The sequence below is a fragment of the Hyla sarda genome, chromosome 1, assembly GCF_029499605.1.
Source record: "Hyla sarda isolate aHylSar1 chromosome 1, aHylSar1.hap1, whole genome shotgun sequence".
Taxonomy (NCBI): Eukaryota; Metazoa; Chordata; class Amphibia; order Anura; family Hylidae; genus Hyla; species Hyla sarda.
Window position 1 is genome coordinate 324,797,379 of NC_079189.1, and position 18,486 is coordinate 324,815,864.

Genomic DNA, 18,486 nt, shown 5'->3' on the forward strand with positions numbered 1-18,486 from the left:
TGCGTAGAAACGGAAGCCCCCAAAAGTTACAAAACGGCATTTTTTTCCATTTTATCGCACAATGATTTTTTTTTCCGTTTCGCCGTGCATTTTTGGGTAAAATGACTAATGTCACTGCAAAGTAGAATTGGCGACACAAAAAATAAGCCATAATATGGATTTTTAGGTGGAAAATTGAAAGGGTTATGATTTTTAAAAGGTAAGGAGGAAAAAACGAAAGTGCAAAAACGGAAAAACCCTGAGTCCTTAAGGGGTTAAGAGAACAGTATGAACCATATGAAGGGCAGCTTTGAGAATGGCAATTAGGAGCATTTCTACTAAAAGAAGAATTTGAGCAGTATAACCATCTCCACTGCTGTAATTCGACCAATGAGGGAAAACAGCAAGTGCATCTACATCCAAATAAGTGTATTTATCTACTGGAACAGCTGAGGGAAATTGCCTTTGTAAAGAGAGGAGGTATTGAAGAGGTATTATGAGTCATAATTATGCCAAAAGTCTACTGTCACCTATAGGGAAATTGAGCCTGTAAAGAGTTAAGTAACTGGGAGGGAGATTCACCAGCAGTTCCTCCGTTTTGCTAGTATTCATTTTATAACCACTAATAGGGACAGCTTTAAATTCATGTGGACACACCTGTATCCCTGAATTATAAATAAGAGAGGCTATATGCTCAATAATAAAGACAAAAAGGGGAGGGAAGATGGGGCATCCCTGATGAGAGGAGATGGAGTTTCCCTGGAATATCACATTAGAAGTAGCTTAATGGGGAATCACCGTCTGAGTAGACAACAAATATGTAACTCACACAGATCTCCTTTTTTTTTAAGCTACAAACCACCAGATTCAAATTCTTCCTCACAGCCTCACTTGCAGACTGACTCTCACCTAGTTTTAAAGCCCAGTGGAAAGCTGTCTTCAGCACCTGTGCTGATCTGTGTTAATTTAAATACCTGGAGAGTCCCAGGAAACATTGCAAGTGAAACATTGCCAGGAATTTAACTATTTTGGGATTTTCGATATCCCGTCCGACTTTCCCTAAATGAGGTATCCTAAAGCCTGGTATCCACATATGACAGGTATCTTGAATAAATATATCCGCTATTTTTTACCATATTTATACAGCATTTTGTGATATATTAATGCAATATTAATCACACTTTGACAGTAGAAAAAAAAAAAAAAAAATATATATATATATATATATATATATATATATACATACATATACATATATATATATATATATATATATATATATATATATATATATATATTATATATTTATTTGTGGTAAGGGTAACTATCAGAAAGCCTTGAGCCTAACTACCCCTATACTACAATGAAGCATAAATCGTGACCTGAGGTTGACGAAGCATGATTACTGAGTATAACTTACCTTATATATATACACAATAAGTGGCTTGAATTGTGCCCTAGCCACCAAATGAAAGTACACCTATAAAGTTGGCAAACCCTGTTAGGCTAAGTTAGCTGTTTCATTCACACAGCACTCACAGTGTTACGCCGATCGCTCCGGGTCCCTGCTCCTCCCCGGAGCACTCGCGGCGTTCTCCTCTCTGCAGCGCCCTGGTCAGACCCGCTGACCAGGAGCGCTGCACTGACACTGCCGGCGGGGATGCGATTCGCATAGCGGGACGCGTCCGCTCGCGGATCGCATCCCAATCTACTTACCTGTCCCGGTCCCCCGGCTGTCACGTCCTGGCGTGCGCGGCTCCGCTCTCTAGGGCGCGCGCGCGCCAGCTCTCTGAGATTTAAAGGGCCAGTGCACTTCTAATTGGTGCCTGGCCCAATCAGTGTAATTAGCTCACCTGATCCAGGCCTATATTACCTCACTTCCCCTTCCCTGCATCGCCGGATCTTGTTGCCTTGTGCCTAGCTAAAGCGTTTCTGTGATTGCCTTACCAGTGTTACCAGACCTTCTGCCGTTACCCTTGACTACGAACCTTGCCGCCTGCCTTGACCTTCTGCTACGTCTGACCTCGCCTCTGTCTAGTCCTTCTGTCCCAAGCCACTCTCAGCAGTCAGCGAGGTTGAGCCGTTACCGTTGGATACGACCTGGTTGCTACCGCCGCACCAAGACCATCCCGCTTTGCGGTGGGCTCTGGTGAATGCCAGTAGCAATTTAGAACCGGTCCACCGGTACGGTCCACGCCAATCCCTCGCTGACACAGAGGATCCACCACCAGTATCCTCACAGTACCCGGATCCTAGCACACAGGCAGCAGTCAACATCATACTCAATTATATCTAATGTTTCACTGGTGTGTTAGGCTTTCACACCTGTTGTGGGAAGGGCTACTATTTGAATCTGGTGGTTTGTAGCTTAAAAAAGAAGGAGACCTGTGTGAGTTACAAAAAAAAGGTGAGTCAGGTGGGGCATGCCGTGATGATGTCAGTGTAGGAGACAAGCTGAGTGCTTTAAGTAGGGACAGTAGCCCCTCCCACAACAGGTGTAAAAGCCTAACACACCAGTGACACATTAGATATAATTGAGGATGATGTCGACTGCTGCCTGTGAGTGCCGTGTTAGTTGCCCCTCCCACACACACAGCTAATTTAGCCTAACACTTGTGGTCAGGGAAACTATCAGAAAGCCCGAGCCTAACTACCATTATACTACAATGCAGTATAAATCATGACCTGGGGATGACCAAGCATGATAACTGAGTAAGACTTATTTTATATATATATATATATATATATATATATATATATATATATATATATACACAATAAGCGGCTTGAATTGTGCCCTAGCCGCCGAATGAAAGTACACCTATAAAGTGGGCAAAAATCTAACCAGTAGTGTAATTAAAGATACACAGGAAATGTTATATCTGTATTGTGAGCATCTTTGCATAATCATATGACCACTAAAGACTACCTTACATGGACAGAGACATAGTACAATATGCTAATTGTAACAACATGAATAAGTACTTTGAAAGCAGTGACCACTGTTTATATTGTGTATGAAGTATGCACGTGGTAACCCTCATAAATGACAAGCTACTTACTTACCCATACCTGCTCCTTACATGCTGTATGACATTATGTTGAACCAGGACAATCTGAATACCTTCTCTAAAGTGAACACCTGTTGCACCTCAAATTGCCTAAAATCTAAGTAGCAAAATATATGTCACGATGCCGGCTGGCAGGTAGTGGATCCTCTGTGCCAGAGAGGGATGGCGAGGACCGCGCTAGTGGACCGGTTCTAAGCCACTACAGGTTTTCACCAGAGCCCGCCGCAAAGCGGGATGGTCTTGCTGCGGCGGTAGTGACCAGGTCGTATCCACTAGCAACGGCTCACCTCTCTGGCTGCTGAAGATGCTGAAGATAGGCGCGGTACAATGGAGTAGGCAGAAGCAAGGTCGGACGTAGCAGAAGGTCGGGGGCAGGCGGCAAGGATCGTAGTCAGGGGCAACGGCAGGAGGTCAGGAACACGGACTAGGAACAGACTAGGGAACGCTTTCACTAGGCACTAAGGCAACAAGATCCGGCAAGGGAGTACAAGGGAGGAGACTAGATATAGCCAGGGAACAGGTGGGAGCCAATTAAGCTAATTGGGAAGATTGGACCAGGCACCATCATTGGTGCACTGGCCCTTTAAATCGCAGAGACCCGGCGCGCGCGCGCCCTAGGGAGCGGGGCCGCGCGCGCCGGGACAGGACCGAGGGAGAGCGAGTCAGGTACGGGGACCGGGGTGCGCATCGCGAGCGGGCGCTATCCGCATCGCGAATCGCATCCCGGCTGAAGGCGGGACCGCAGCGCACCCGGTCAGTGGATCTGACCGGGGCGCTGCAACAACGAAGATGAGGCGAGCGCTCCGGGGAGGAACGGGGACCCGGAGCGCTCGGCGTAACAGTACCCCCCCCCTTGGGTCTCCCCCTCTTCTTGGGGCCAAAGAACCTGAGGAAAAAAAACTCAATTTTTCCGTGATGAGGTCCGATGCAAATTAGGAGGGGTTCTGTGTGGAAACGTACGAGACAGTCCAATCTTTTATTGTAAAAACAATAGATGTAGAGGGGTCTGGCGAGACTGGTCACAGGAACGTAGAACCTGTTGATGAGAGAGGCCAAAAAAAATTTTCCTGCAGATCCGGAATCCAAGAAGAGCATAGTAGAGAAGGAGAAGGTAGAGGCAGATATCCGCACAGGCACAGTAAGGCGTGGAGAAGCAGAGTTGACATCAAGAACTGTGTCACCTTTGTGCGGAGTCAGCGTACGTCTTCCCAGGCGGGGAGGACGGATAGGACAATCCTTCAGGAAGTGTTCGGTACCGGCATAGTACAGGCAAAGATTCTCCATGCGGCGTCGTGTCCTCTCTTGAGGTGTCAAGCAAGACCGGTCAACATGCATAGCCTCCGCGGCGGGAAGCACAGGAACAGATTGCAGAGGACCAGAGGAGAGAGGAGCCGGAGAGAAAAAACGCTTCGTGCGAACAAAGTCCATATCCAGGCGGAGCTCCAGACGCCATCCGGAAGAACGCATGTCAATGCGAGTGGCTAGATGAATGAGTTCATGTAGGTCAGCAGGAGTCTCTCGTGCGGCCAGAACATCTTTAATGTTGCTGGATAGGCCTTTTTTAAAGGTCGCGCAGAGAGTCTCACTATTCCAGGACAACTCGTAAGCAAGAGCACGGAACTGAATGGCGTACTCGCCAACGGAAGAAACACCCTGGGCCAGGTTCAGCAGGGCAATCTCGGCTGAAGAAGCTCGGGCAGGTTCCTCAAAGACACTTCTAATTTCCGAGAAGAAGGAGTGTACAGAGGCAGTGACGGGGTCATTGCGGTCCCAGAGCGGTGCGGCCCATGACAGGGCTTTTCCAGACAGAAGGCAGAACACGAAAGCCACCTTAGACCTTTCAGTAGGAAACTGGTCCGACATCATCTCCAAGTGCTGGGAACATTGCGAAAGAAAGCCACGGCAATACTTAGAGTCCCCATTAAATTTGTCCGGCAAGGACAGGCAGAGGCTAGGAGTGGCCACTCGCTGCGGAGGAGGTGCAGGAGCTGGCGGAGGAGATGATTGCTGAAGAAGTTGCGAATGTTGGTGCACAATGGTGGACACTTCCGACAGCTGGTGGGTTAGATGGGCGATCTGTCGGGCGATATCAGAGACAACTGGCAGGGGAACCTCAGCGGGATCCATGGCCGGATCTACTGTCACGATGCCGGCTGGCAGGTAGTGGATCCTCTGTGCCAGAGAGGGATGGCGAGGACCGCGCTAGTGGACCGGTTCTAAGCCACTACAGGTTTTCACCAGAGCCCGCCGCAAAGCGGGATGGTCTTGCTGCGGCGGTAGTGACCAGGTCGTATCCACTAGCAACGGCTCACCTCTCTGGCTGCTGAAGATGCTGAAGATAGGCGCGGTACAATGGAGTAGGCAGAAGCAAGGTCGGACGTAGCAGAAGGTCGGGGGCAGGCGGCAAGGATCGTAGTCAGGGGCAACGGCAGGAGGTCAGGAACACGGACTAGGAACAGACTAGGGAACGCTTTCACTAGGCACTAAGGCAACAAGATCCGGCAAGGGAGTACAAGGGAGGAGACTAGATATAGCCAGGGAACAGGTGGGAGCCAATTAAGCTAATTGGGAAGATTGGACCAGGCACCATCATTGGTGCACTGGCCCTTTAAATCGCAGAGACCCGGCGCGCGCGCGCCCTAGGGAGCGGGGCCGCGCGCGCCGGGACAGGACCGAGGGAGAGCGAGTCAGGTACGGGGACCGGGGTGCGCATCGCGAGCGGGCGCTATCCGCATCGCGAATCGCATCCCGGCTGAAGGCGGGACCGCAGCGCACCCGGTCAGTGGATCTGACCGGGGCGCTGCAACAACGAAGATGAGGCGAGCGCTCCGGGGAGGAACGGGGACCCGGAGCGCTCGGCGTAACAATATAACAGAGCGGGCAGGTGAAATGAAAGCTTAAATGAACACACAGTGACATCCTGACATACTACAAGTGGCAACAGTGGCAGAATGAATTTGTATTAAACAGATACACTCCCAATTAATCTCAGTATACCCTGGAAGAAAGTAATACTCACAATACTCGATGAACGCTCTGTGAATCAGACTCTGTGAGCAATCTAGCCTGACTACCTATATACTTAACCGAACTCAACATGACCAATGGTAACTATATACATAACATACCTTTGTGTAAAGATCAAGCCTGTGGAAGTGAAAATCTTAATGTATCCATCGTGCCTATAGTCGCCACACTATAAGGCGTATCTTCCTGTAGTTGTGGCAGGACTTTGCGTACCATGGTGCCTGTGACAGGACATAGCATAACCATTGTGTCTGCAGTCGTGACAGGACATTGCTTAACCATCATACCTGTTATCATGACAGAACATTGGGAAACCATTGTGTCTGTAGTCGTGACAGGACATTGCATAAACATCATGCCTGTAGTGACAGGACATTATTCAACCCTCGTGCCTGTAGTCATGACAAGACATTACTTAACCATCGTGCCTGTAGTTGTGACAGGACATAGCGTGACCATCGTGCCTGAAGACAAAACAGGTTTTTGGCAAAACCATTGTTCCTGTGGATGTTACAGGTCTTTACAAAAACATTGTACATGGTAAACCTATGGAGAGAATCCTGGAAGGGGTGGTTGAGTATTTAAACTAGGTGAGTGGGGGGAGGATAATAAAGCAAAGAAAGGAGACAGTGGGATGGATAGGTTAGAGAGGGGTCAGGACATAATGGTGGGTGGAGAGGAGTCCTGTGGGGGGAGTTTAAGAGCAGTGGATAAGGACATCCATGGGTTAAAAACCAGCCGTAAAAATAAATGTAGGCCAAAAATTGTAATCCCAATAATTAAAAAAATTCCATTAGCCCCAATAACTCAATAACTACAATAAGCCCCATTAACTCAAAAAATACTGTTAGCCCCAATAACTTAAATAACAACGTTAGACCCAATAACGCAAAAAATCCCATTAGCCCCAATAACTTATGGTTCAAAATATTTTATTCGGGATACATCATAGGTAAAGTACAAACATATCAAACATGCCTTAACAAGTACCCAGTTTTTTTCTTTTGTGTTTCACATCACATGTATACACAAGTTAAGTGAGAGAGAGAAACAAAAAGGAAAAATAAAACTTGACTTGCAGGGTAGCGTGATCAGGAGTACATGCATGTAATGGGGGAGAAACAGGAAAGTTTACTCCCACGGTCACCCCATTAGCCTAGGATATACGACCTGCCCTAAGTGACATAGCAACATGCAGTACATCAACAGGTATAAGTAATAAAAGAAACGTCTCACAATTGTGATGTTAAGTAAGACAACCAGTAAATAACCAACAAACCTAAGTAACTAAGGTGGAAAGTGGGAAAACAGACTGTCTACCGAGGATTGTAAAGATGACATAGTAAGGTACTACCGAAAGAGAAGATAAGATGGATTCCGGGGGTTCCCGGGGTACCGTGTGCAGTATGAAATGGAGAAAACACAAAGGGAAAGAGGTAGAGGGAGGAAAGCGAGAGAAGAAGAAGGATATGGAAAGTGGGGAAATAAAGGAGAAAAGATGAAGGCCTAAAAGGCACCACAGGATGTCCAGGAAGGCATGTAGTCAACTCTATTATACCATCATATCACGGAGTGGATAGGTAAGGAGGCAGTGGATCTAGTCCCATCCCAATATTTCTTCCAACCGGTCCACATGTCACGGAATCGGTGATGCCGGCCTTGGCCTATCGCCCAGATCTCCTCCAGGACATAGGCATGATTAATAACTGTGCACAGCTCATTAAGTGATGGGCTGGTGGAAGTTTTCCAATGTCTAGTGAGAACCAATTTGGCTATTATTAAGATTTTACACATCAGGCATCTGACATTGGGAGGAAATTGTTCCAGACCTATCAGCAATAAAGCTAGACTTGGGGTCAACTGTATTCTAATGGAAAGGACAGCTGTAAGGAGGTGTTCCACGCCCTTCCAATATGATGAGATTATCGGGCAGTCCCATAAAATGTGTAAAAGTGTACCCCTGTGTGAGCAACCCCTCCAGCATAGATCAGAGCAAGTCGAGTACATGCGGTGAAGCCGTGCAGGGGTGTGGTACCACCTGAGATGGGTTTTCATGGCCGCTTCAATGTGGGTCATACTCTGAAGGGATTTATAGATATATTTATACGCCAAAGCCCAATCAGCAGGAGTAAACACATTGTTAAGGTCTAGTTCCCAGGCTCTCATTCCCGGTGTTAGTGTAAGGTCACAATGGGAGCCTAGTTCAGAGTAAATAGGTTTTAGACCTGCCTTTCTAAGAGAAAAAGCTCTAAACAGAGATGAGTTCAGTGGAGGGGGGCGGCAGTTTTGTATAAAATTTTTGATCCTAAGATAGGGAAAGAGTAGGCGCGGTGGTAAGCTATATTTGTGTTGTAATGTGGGGTAGGGAAGAATCGTGTTGCCATCACATAAATGACCTACCGTAGTGATATTACATTGTAGCCAAGGCGACACGTTCAGGTCTGGTATAGCCAGTCGCAACAGCTCCAATGGAGCCTGTAATTTACAGGATGTGGCTGTCGCTGTACTCATGGAATGGGATAATTTCAGTTGAGCCCTGCAAGGGTTAGGGGTGACAGTGTAGGTGGGGGTGTGATGCCCCATGCGTATATGTACAACAGGGTCTTGGGGCTAACTCCCTGAGCATAGAAGCTTTCTATAGCAACCCATGGGATTGCCGTGTTGTCCTCCCATAGGGGCCGTAAGAGAGAGACCAATGTAGCTAAATAATATCTGCGTACATCTGGGATCCCCAGACCGCCCACTCCCTTATGTTTAGTTGCTATAGAGTGATGGATGCGGGGTCTGGAACCTCCCCAAATATAAGAGTTGACTAATGTTCTAACCTTCGAGAAGAAAGATAAAGGGATAGCGATAGGCAATGTTCGGAACAGATATAGTAATTTGGGCAATGTGGACATCTTAAAGGCCGCAACTCTACCAAGCCACGAAACCTCAACCTTGCCCATCAGTGTAAGTTCTGCCTGTAGAGATTGGAGAAAAGGAGTGTAATTGGCATTGTAGAGAGTGTGAAGCCAGGGGGTGAGAGTAACGCCCAGATATTTAATGCCGCCGGATTGCCAGTCTAATTGGTATTTCATTTTAAGGGAAGCAAGAGAAGAGGGGGGAAGGTGGAGGGGTAGTACTTGAGATTTTAGGTGGTTCAATTTATAATATGATATTTCTCCAAATCTTTGCAGTAAGGAAAGTATCACCGGGAGGGAACTGTCAGGATGTGACAAAGTTAAGAGTATATCGTCAGCATAAAGCGATATAACATGTGTGCGATTGCCCACACGTATGCCGTGGATATCAACATGCGTCCGTACCGCCTGGGCCAAAGGTTCCAGAGAGAGAATAAACAAGAGGGGCGACAAGGGGCAACCCTGTCTAGTCCCATTGGTTAGGCGCAAGGAGTCTGATAGAGTTCCATTGGCATAGACGGCAGCGGTGGGGTGTGTATATAGAGCATTAATTGCTGATATTATGGGGCCGGAGAAACCCATTACTTCAAGGACTTTAAAGGCATAAGACCAGTGTATGCGGTCAAACGCCTTTTCCGCGTCTAAAGCAACCAAGAGAGCTGGCAACTTGTGGTGGTTGATGCAATGTATAAGATTGAGGGCCCTGCGGGAATTATCGGAGGACTGACGGTTCTTTACAAATCCAGTTTGGTCTGCAGCAATTAGATATGGGAGAATTTGAGAGAGTCTAGATGCAAGCAGTTTTGCGTATATCTTAACATCGCAATTTAACAAGGATATGGGGCGGAAATTTTGGGGGGTATCAGGTTCCTTTCCAGGCTTAGCTAGGGCAACAATTAGTGCCTGTTGATTTTCTGTGGGTAATGAACCATGGTCTATGGCATATTGAAAGAGGTTCAGCATGGGGGTAATCAGAACAGAGGTAAAGGCTTTAAAATATTCATTAGTCAGGCCATCCGGCCCTGGTGACTTCCCTATGGGGAGGGACTTTATGGTCTTAGTAAGCTCGTCAATAGTGATAGGGGAATTGAGGATAGCGAGGTCGTCAGGTTGTAAAGAGGGGAGCTTAATTGATGTGAGGAAGTCCTCTATGGTGTCACATGTCGGCTGAGGAGTATTGGTGTCATCCCTAAGATTATATGGAGATTCATAATAGGTTTTAAATTGGTTTGCTATTTCCTTCGGATGTGTCAGCTTGGCTGATTTATCCGGATTCCAAAGGAAAGGGATTTTTGATTTGGCCTGCCTACGATTAAGTGCGGAGGCTAAAAGTTTGCCAGCCTTATTTGAGCAGGTATAGTAAGTCGCTTTTATTCGCCGCAACCGTCGTTCATGGTCAACAAACAATCTCTCCCTCAGTGTGGTTCTAAGTTCTAATAAACGTGTTTTAAGTGCTAGGGTTTGGCAAGATTTATTGAGGGACTCTATGTCTTGGATATCTTGAAATAACCTATTAAGTTCAGCTGTCCTAGCGGCTTTTAATTTGGAGCCTAGCTTAATGAATGTGCCCCTGATGAACGCCTTATGAGCATTCCAAATAGTATCAGCAGGTGTAGTAGTGCAGGCATGTATGTCAAAATATTCTCTTAGGTCAGACTCCAACACTTGCGAGTGGACGGGGTGGTGCAACAGGAATTGGTTGGTACGCCAAAGGTACGTCAGAGGAACACATGTGGTTTCTTTAATCGTTAGCAGGACTGGTGCATGATCTGACCACTTTATTTGACCAATAGAAGACGTAAGCACATCCAGTAATAGTGCTCTATCCAAGAGAAAAAAGTCTAGTCGAGAGTAACTATTATGGGCCGACGAGAAGAAGGAGTAATCCCTCTCGCCGCTATGCTGGGTTCTCCAGACATCAAACAAATCAGCACCATGAAGAATTTTAATAAAATCAGAGGAGCCCGAATGGAACCCCGTAGTGCTATCCCACTCCCCGTCCACCACAGTGTTGAAGTCTCCACATAACAGCAGTCTACCTTCACAGCAGCCTTTCACCCTCTTAAGTATTTTATTCAGAAACCGCCCCTGACCCCTATTAGGAGCGTAGACCGATACAATTGTGTAAAGTATATTATTCAGGGATCCCACTAAGATAATGTATCTACCCGAAGGGTCCTCGATACAGGATTTGAGAGTGAAAGCCACTGAATTTTTTATTGCAATTGATTTACCTCTTGTTTTGGAGGAGGCATGAGAATGAAAAATATTAGCATATTGGGGATGTTTTAGTCTATGAGCGTCACCCTGTAAAAGATGCGTCTCTTGAATACATATAACATCAGCACCTAGTTGTTTCATTTCAGACCATAGCATCGCCCTTTTATATGGACTGTTGAGTCCATTTACATTAAGTGACACAAATGTCAGCACCATGACAACAACTTATCTTCTGCTAAAGATGCATACATCCTGAGCTGTTTACATAACTGAAACTGCAGTACCTCACGGACAGTTGGAAGGCAATCCATCCACCTAGAAAAGAACGACAAAGAGCAATAGAACAAAACAAACAAACAGGAAGCAAAACAAAAAAAGAAATAAAAAGAACCAACGCATAGCATCAGTGTGGGAAAGTCTGCAGTGTACCGCTCCTGCAGACAACTCATCAGGGGACATAGTCTACTTGTGCTAGTTTAGCCAGTCAGACCAGTCTGTGCCATGGATTACTGGTGTAGACTCATTTCACCGATCCCACTGTAGACCATCCCGGGTCTACCCTACTAGGTGGAGGGCGACACGGAGGAGCTTCGTTTTCTCCCAACAGCTGCCATTTGGCCAGCAACTGCTGACCCTCCTCAACCGTCTTTAAAACATGCAGAGTATTGTCTTTTTGAACTAAGAGACGAACAGGGAACCCCCAACGATACATGATCTTGTTTCTCCTCAGTATGGAAGTAACAGGGAAAAATGATCTTCTCTGCTGCAGGGTGGCGGCAGAGAGGTCCGTGAAGAGAGTGATCTTCCCAAAGTCTCCAGACAGTGGAGGAGCCTTCCTTGAGGTAGCCATGAGCTCGTCCTTAACATGGAAGTAGTGCAGTCTAGCTAGTACGTCCCTGGGGATGTCGTCAGCCAGATGGTTGGGTTTAGGCACCCTGTGTGCCCTATCAATAGTTAAGTCGAGAGGAGAACAATTAGGCAGTAGCTGTTTAATGAAATCTTGCAAGAACTTCTTTAGAGCGGAGGGGGGGGACAGATTCCGGCACCCCTCTAAACTTCACATTATTTCTACGGGACCTGTCCTCCAGGTCCGCCATTTTAGCCCGCATGGTAGCCACCTCTGCTTCCAGCTCATAGTGTGCATCAATGAGGGCGTTATGTGAGGCAGTGTATTCACCCATCTTTGTTTCAGCATGCCCGACTCTTTGCTTCACCTCCATGAGGTCTAATTGCACCGGTTTTAGCATGGAGGCAACATCAGCATGGATAGATTGTTGTAAGGCAACCAACAAGTTTTTGAGAGTAAGACCCGTAATCGGATCATCACTAGTAGGGTGGCTCGCTAGACAGTCTGCAATACATGGGGCAGTAGAAACACTCACCCCTGGAGCATCCTGAAGTCGCTGGCGCTGTTTTGCTGGGCTTCCAGACAGGGGAGACGCAGGGGCTGAGGCAACAGCCCTGTCCGCAACCTGATGAGGACTTCCCGCTGCCAACAAGGATCTCCCGGATGGAGACACCGGAGCTTCTGGTGGTGAGGATGGAGGTACCAAGGAGCTTCTGCAAGCTGCACGTGTAACGGGTAAGTGTGCAGACGGACTGTGGTGACACGCGGAGGACTCCGAGGCCGCCGGAGAAGAAGCGCCATCTTGGGAGTCCAGAGGATCTGCCGAGATGTAGAAATGGGTCAGTTTTCGGAGTTTCACTCCAGATTTCACCCTCTTTCTGTTCCTATGGGACATAGCTGATGATTGGGATCAGGTGGGGTAGCAATTCTTTGCTGTGGACAGTCCACAAGTCGCTGTAGTAGTCGCTCGGGCACGGAGCTCTCAGCCTAAGCTGCCATCTCCAGCAAGCGCCAAGCCACGCCCCCCTAGCCCCAATAACTTAAATAACAAAGTTAGACCCAATAACGCAAAAAATCCCATTAGCCCCAATAACTTAAATTATAACGTTAGACCCAATAACACAAAAAATCCCATTAGCCCCAATAACTTAAATAGTACAATTAGCCCTTATAACTCAAATAATAACATTAACCTCAATAACTCTGAAAATCCCATTAGTGAGACTATATGTGTAAAACTTAATGGAAATGTAAAGTGTATGTTCACAAATTGGGAAACCATTGTGTCTGTAGTCGTGACAGGACATTGCATAAACATCATGCCTGTAGTGACAGGACATTATTCAACCCTCGTGCCTGTAGTCATGACAAGGCATTACTTAACCATCGTGCCTGTAGTTGTGACAGGACATAGCGTGACCATCGTGCCTGAAGACAAAACAGGTTTTTGGCAAAACCATTGTTCCTGTGGATGTTACAGGTCTTTACAAAAACATTGTACATGGTAAACCTATGGAGAGAATCCTGGAAGGGGTGGCTGAGTATTTAAACTAGGTGAGTGGGGGGAGGATAATAAAGCAAAGAAAGGAGACAGTGGGATGGATAGGTTAGAGAGGGGTCAGGACATAATGGTGGATGGAGAGGAGTCCTGTGGGGGGAGTTTAAGAGCAGTGGATAAAGACATCCATGGGTTACAAACCAGCCGTAAAAATAAATGTAGGCCGAAAAATTGTAATCCCAATAATTAAAAAAATTCCATTAGCCCCAATAACTCAATAACTACAATAAGCCCCATTAACTCAAAAAATACTGTTAGCCCCAATAACTTAAATAACAACGTTAGACCCAATAACTCAAAAAATCCCATTAGCCCCAATAACTTAAATAGTACAATTAGCCCTTATAACTCAAATAATAACATTAACCTCAATAACTCTGAAAATCCCATTAGTGAGACTATATGTGTAAAACTTAATGGAAATGTAAAGTGTATGTTCACAAATGCCAGAAGCCTAGCAAATAAAATGGGGGAGCTTGAGGCCTTGATACTGGAGGAACATATTGATATAGTTGGGGTCACTGAGACATGGCTGGACTCCTCGCATGACTGGGCTGTTAATCTGCAGGGGTTTACATTGTTTTGCAAGGATAGAGTGAACAGAAAAGGTGGTGGAGTCTGTCTGTATGTAAGAAGTGGTATGAAAGCCAGTGTGAACGATGCCATAGTGTGTGATGATTCTGAGGATGTGGATTCACTGTGGGTAGAATTACAAAAGGAGGGAAATACTGAAAAAATAATATTTGGTGTAATCTACAGACCCCCTAATATCACTGAAGAGATAGAAGGTCAGGTGCATAAACAAATAGAGAGGGCCGCCCGGGCAGGTACAGTGGTAATAATGGGAAATTTTAACTATCCATATATAGATTGGGGCCGGGGGCTGGCTAAAACTACAAAGGGGAGAAAATTCCTAAATTTATTGCAGGATAATATTATGGGCCAGTTTGTGGAGGACCCAACAAGAAGTGATGCCTTGTTGGATCTGATCATTTCCAACAACGCAGAGCTGGTTGGTAATGTAACTGTGCGGGAAAACCTTGGTAATAGCGACCACAATATAGTTACTTTTGACTTAAAATGTAGAAAACAAAGACAGACGGGGAAGGCAAAAACATATAACTTTAAAAAGGCAAATTTCCCTGGGCTGAGGGCTGCACTACAGGACATAGACTGGGGGGAGGTGTTCTCAAATACTGATACAGAAGGTAAATGGGACATCTTTAAATCAACTCTAAATAACTATACAGCTAAATATATACCAAAGGGGAACAAATATAAAAGATTAAAACTAAATCCTACATGGCTGACAAATGATGTTAAAAGAGCAATAAACAACAAAAAAATAGCCTTCAAAAAATTCTAATCTGATGGGTCAGCTATAACATTTAAACAGTACAAGAAGCTTAACAAAATATGTAAAAATGTAATAAAAACAGCAAAAATTCAAAATGAGAGACAGGTGGCCAAAGAAAGCAAAACTAATCCAAAATATTTTTTTAGATATATAAATACAAAAAAACCAAGGACAGAGCATGTAGGACCCCTTAATAATGATAATGGGGAGGTTGTCACGGGCGATCAAGAGAAGGCGGAGCTACTGAATGGGTTCTTTAGTTCTGTATATACTAGGGAAGAAGGAGCTGACATTGGCCAGGTCAGTGCTGGTAACACATCATGTAATGTACTGAACTGGCTTAATGTAGAGATTGTACAACGTAAGTTAAGTAAAGTAAATGTAAGCAAATCTCCAGGGCCGGATGGACTACACCCAAGAGTTGTAAGTTCAGTAATATCTGTACCCTTGTTCATGATATTTAGAGATTCTTTGGTGTCTGGTATTGTGCCAAGGGACTGGTGCAAGGCTAATGTGGTACCAATCTTCAAGATGGGCTCTAGGTCTTCGCCAGGCAATTATAGACCGGTAAGTCTAACGTGCATTGTGGGTAAATTGTTTGAAGGACTTATAAGGGATCACATACAGGAATACATAGGGGATAATAGTATTATAAGTGATAGCCAGCATGGGTTTACTAAGGACAGAAGTTGTCAAACCAATCTAATTTGCTTTTATGAAGAGGTGAGTAGAAGCCTTGACAGAGGAATGGCTGTGGATATAGTGTTTCTGGATTTTGCCAAAGTGCTTTGATACTGTCCCTCACAGACGTCTGACAGGTAAGTTAAGGTCTTTGGGCTTGGAAACTTTAGTTTGTCATGTATCAAAAGAGGCATGGACTCAAGGGACAGGGACATAATACTCCCCCTATATAAAGCATTGGTACGGCCTCAACTGGAATATGCTGCTCAGTTTTGGTCGCCTGTTCATAAAAGGGACACTGCGGAGTTGGAAAGGGTGCAGAGACGCGCGACTAAACTAATATGGGGCATGGAACATCTTAGCTATGAGGAGCGATTAAAGGAGTTACAATTGTTTAGTCTTTAGAAGAGACGTTTAAGGGGGGATATGATAAATGTATAGAAGTATATAAATGGCCCATACAAAAAATATGGAGAAAAACTGTTCCAGGTTAAACCCCCCCAAAGGACGAGGGGGCACTCCCTCCATCTGGAGAAGAAAAGGTTTAGTCTAAAGGGGCGACACGCCTTCTTTACCGTGAGGACTGTGAATTTATGGAACGGTCTACCTCAGGAACTGGTCACAGCAGGAACAATTAACAGCTTTAAAACAGGGTTAGATACATTCCTGGAACAAAATAACATTAATGCTTATGCAGAATTATAAAACTACATCCCTTTCCCTTATCCCCTTACACCCTTCCCTTCAACCCCCTGGTTGGACTTGATGGACGTATGTCTTTTTTCAACCATACTAACTATGTAACTATGTGTATAACATATACCTGGTAGCGCTAACATGACAGCCTAAGCCAGTGGACCTGAATATGAGAAAACAGTAATGATGAAGAGAGCTTGGAAAATGAGGCCTTAGTGTTTCAAACCTGAAAGTACCGCGAATACCCACGTACCTGCACTCATATACAGGAACCTACACAGTTTATGTGTGAATTGGTGGCGTGTACTTGATGACTTAGGATCAACGCAGTAACATGTATCCTAGGCACACAGCATAATATTGAAACCACCGTGACAACTTGAACTTACACTAAGATACCTGAACAGACATGATCGGATAGTCTAGGCTTGACTGTTCCAAGAACATAAGAACGGTTAAAATGAAGCTAACATAACAGCCTGTGTACATGAGAAACAGCGATAAAAATATGAAGATGTACTAGACCTAGTTGCTAAACCTAGCAGAAAACATGACAGCAAATCTATAGTAACAGGCAAACAACAAATCGATTGAACAAAATAATCATACTGAATGTAGTGACACCCTGAATAGTGTGACAGACCTACAAGCGTGTCTAAAACTCTACCTTAGTACATGAGAAAATTGGCGGAGACACTATCGGGGTAACCTGAAACATGACTGTTGACTGACCCTAAACATAGAAAACCTATGCACATGATAACGCAATAGAACTAGAATCTATCCTAAGAAAACCACCAGCACTGACTACATGAGGAAGCTTTACCGTAAATTGGAAGTGACAGCCCATTACGTAGCACGCTCAAAACATGTGAAACATGACAATGCTAAGCTGTACGTATTGTTAACAACAATATCGATATAGCAGCACTGAGTGTATGCCCACTAGACTCTTTGTGCAAATGTATAACAAGAAGCAAAGTATAAAACTGTACCTGACCTCTATTCGTATGGCGATAGTGATGTACGCATAATTATGTATGTTAGCACTAAGTATATATGTTTAGATGTTGCGTACCTATCATATACGTGATATGGCAACATGTATATGCTATAGTAACAAGTGGAAACTAGCTGTAGTAATGTAATAATAGTATATCGACTATAGTAAATGTATGTGGTGAGAAACGCTATAGTGAAGGATGCCTGAAATATAAACCAGTTATAAAATAAAACATGTGCACGAATGATCACTATAGAATGTAGGGGAGACTACATGGAACTTCAAGACCCAACATTGGACCCAGCAGGATCGGGGCCCCTGTGACTGCTTGCACCCACCACTTTTCGTACCACCTGGTGTGCTGCTCTCCTTTTATTTTTACACACATATATATATATATATATATATATATATATATGCAGGGTGGTCTTGTCTGACCCCAGAAACTGGTTGTCAGAACAATTCCACCAACAGTGAGAAAGATGTGATGGAACTCATTCAAGAGCTCTTATATCAAGTGACCTCACCACTACAGCCAGTTAGGAGCACGCCTGCTGCTGAGCAGCACTATCCATCCATTGTGCACATAGACTATGCAAGGCCTACCAATTCAAAATTAATAATGTAAAATAATAAATAAAAAAAAGTAAACTAAAAAATGAAAACAAATAAGGTAACCAGAGTACAATAGCAGGAAATATTAGAAATACAAGTAAAAATAAAAATGCAAGAAAAAAAATATAAGAAATAAAAACATGTGAAAAAAAAATGAATGAAATAAATGAAATAAATAAACCAAAATAAACACTGTAATAGTAATGAATCATAATAAATAAAACTAGTTTTAATAAATACAAACTATGTAAGTCCCATCAGCTCCTGTGTCACCATCCTTTTTAACTACAACACTGTACATAGAATATCAATTAGAACTATAATTCAATTATCCAGAGCGGCCACATGGGCATCTTCCATTTTCGTATAACTTCAAATACTAAAGAAAAAAAAAAAAAAAAAAAACAATTACCTTCATGTAATATATATATAGTTATTAGTGGTGTCATATCTAATGAATTGTATCCAACTCATGCATCAAGCGAGACATCAAAGATACAGAAGACATTATCTAGCTCACAGTATATTT

At 44.6% G+C, this 18,486-nt stretch overlaps 1 long non-coding RNA gene across 1 annotated transcript in view; it reads right to left on the bottom strand.

Moving 5' to 3' along the window:
• Window positions 1–18,213: 18,213 nt before the first annotated feature.
• Window positions 18,214–18,486, bottom strand: part of LOC130306675 (uncharacterized) — a 29,499-nt gene continuing 29,226 nt past the window's right edge. The window contains exon 3 of the long non-coding RNA XR_008856007.1: window positions 18,214–18,336. This is a non-coding gene — a long non-coding RNA (uncharacterized LOC130306675). The remainder of the gene's footprint in view (window positions 18,337–18,486) is intronic.